The following is a 2700-nucleotide window of genomic DNA, read 5'->3' as shown; positions in this document are numbered from 1 at the left end:
CATAAAGGGCTGGACTGTGCAGCCTTTGCTCAGGGCGGGGAGCACTGACTGACACGGACAGTCCCATGGATCGCTGTGGGGCTACTCAGCGCTCACAGGGAGCAGGGGCTGCAAAATCCAGCTCAGAGAATCTCTCCATGGAAGCAGCCTGATCTCAGCTCTCAGTGCTGCAGGGGCTCCTCACGCCCCCTCCCCACAGGGCTTCAGTAACACAGCTCTTGAAGGGGGTGAGTTTACAGTAGCTGTTGTGGGGCTGCAGACTTGGCCGGAAACTACTGCAATGCAGATGGGAGCTCAACAACCATCTCGGCTGCAGGAAGATACTAAAGTTTCACTTATTCTTGAATTTCTTTTACAGCGAGTTCAGGGGAATGAGGTTTGTCTGTTTGTTTACAGTAAGTGTGGGAGGGCAGGCTCCCATGCTCCAGCTAAGAGCATGGTGCTGTTCTACAGGGACCTGCTGGTGTAACCCACCCTTACCCAATATGGTTCTGTCCCCCTCTAGTGGCTGGTTTACATAAAAGTTTGAGATGGCTACAAAGTTCAGCTAACAGATCTGGGGGGTGTAGTTCAGGCAGTAGAAGTTTGTGTGTTTCGATCCAGAGATCACACATTCTATTTCTCCAGCCAGCTACCCTCCCAGGGGAGTCACATTACACTGGCCCGGTTACATTTGCATCCAGCCACTTATTCCCAAATGCTCGATTTAAAAATATAAAGTTTCCAAATCTAAATTGTTCTGAACGCTGCCTTGAGGTGTCTCTGCACAGGCTCACTTATATATCCCAGAAATAAATGGGGATCTCCAGGACTGTGTGCACACGTCTTTTTAAAGGTATTTGCTGCCCCGAAGCGCCACAGAACCTGCTTCCCTTCCTCCCTTCTGGCTTCAATCCTCTCTACTCTTGTTGTCTCTCCTGTCCTTCTCTCTGACTTGTTTAAGCAGTTTTCCTTTTCCTCTTCAGGAAAACCACTATATTATCCAACTTTAACTGGTAAAATGATCCCCACCAGCGCCACATGTGATCTAGTTTCAGGGTTAGGGGCCAGTGTTCCAGTAACACTGATTCTCGTAAAAAGGGCTCATCGTGACCCTGAGTGACAAGCACAAATTAAAGGGGCCCAGCTCTAATGTACACTGGTTTCTGCAGGTTGCAGGCTCACTCCTGTATCTTCCAGTTTGTTCTCCCGCAGGTCCAGCTCGGTCAGGGTCCTGAGAGCGGAGGAGAGCTCCCCGCAACACCCAGCTGTGAAATCGCATTTCTCCAGTCTGCAAAAGCCAGAGCTACACCAGGAGGAAACAATGGTTATTTTTGCCCCATTCCTTGGTATCAGTGGTGGCTTAAAGGAGATTCTCTACTCTGGACACGCACAGATACGTCACAATGCTCCCATTGGCCCGACAGGCCCTGGAGGGATTTCCTCCCACGTGCACTTGTTGGGTCAGTTACTGTGTAGAAATGTCCAGTTGACATTGAGGGGCCATTTCTAATGAGTTGGGGAGTCATAGCAATATGCTGTAGTGAGCTGCTGGTCCAGTACTGGGTACCCCACCATCTAGAATGGGGCGAAGGGAAAGGACTGGGCCCCCAGGTTATTCTGTGAGAGGCAGGGACTGAGAATGACAAGGAAAGAGAAGTGACATCCTTGGGACAGGGGGGAATCAGGCAGAGAGAGAGAGATGGCCCGTGTGTGTGTGAGGGTGAGCAGCAGGTAGGGAAGGCCAAGTAGCAGTATCCTGAGAGCCGGGGCAAGGAGGCTGTCTGGGAAGGTGAGAGCTGATCAGGGAAGAAGGCTGTGGCTGGCAGGGGCTGGGAGCAGCAGCCCCAATGCAAAGGGGGGCGGGGGGAAGGGAGGAGGAGCCTGCAAGCAGGAGGGGAGAGGCAATTGCTAAGGCTGGGTGACACAGGAGGGCAATGCAGAAGGACCCTGACAAGATCAGAGATGACAGGATTGAGCTCTGGCCGGTGGGGCCGCAGACCAGCTCCTAATTATCTGCCACGAGAAGGACAGGCTAGAAAGGGCACCGGGGGCCAGCCCACAGCTGGCGCTCAGTGACATACTTGCTGGCCGGGCTGTGTTATCAGTAGCTGGGGTGATGCTGCAGATTTTGGCCTGAAATGACTCTGATGAGCAGGGGGAGTCCCAGCCCCTTTGTGGGAAACACATTCATTCTGACGTTATTTATTCAGATTTATTGTTTACAGCCAGTTTGGGAGAACAGAGTAGTGCTTTGTTTTCTTTTCTTTCCAGACTTTTGGGAGAGCAGGAGTGATGGCTCCAGTTCAGGGCAAGGTGTACGTGTGTGGCTACTGTCTTAGTGAGTAAAGTACTTGTGTTTCTAGTATCAAATTATGCTGTGGTTAGGGTTTGCTAGAAGCCACTGGACTCTGTCCTCAGCTGCACCAAGTTCACACGTGGCACCCATGAGGAGACTTGGAGGTGACTTGGCACTAGGCACCAAGTTCACACGTGGCACCCATGAGGAGACTTGGAGGTGACTTGGCACTAGGCACCAAGTTCACACGTGGCACCCATGAGGAGACTTGGAGGTGACTTGGCACTAGGCACCAAGTTCACATGTGGCACCCATGAGGAGACTTGGCACTAGGCCACCTTCTGCTCCCCTGATCCTGGGCCAGATGGGGGCTCCAGTGGCCTCTTGTGTAGTTCAGAGAAACCTCAGGGCTGCTCTAAGTT

This window comes from Caretta caretta, chromosome 6 (genome assembly GCF_965140235.1).
Source record: "Caretta caretta isolate rCarCar2 chromosome 6, rCarCar1.hap1, whole genome shotgun sequence".
NCBI lineage: Eukaryota > Metazoa > Chordata > Testudines > Cheloniidae > Caretta > Caretta caretta.
This window is presented reverse-complemented; position numbering follows the sequence as displayed.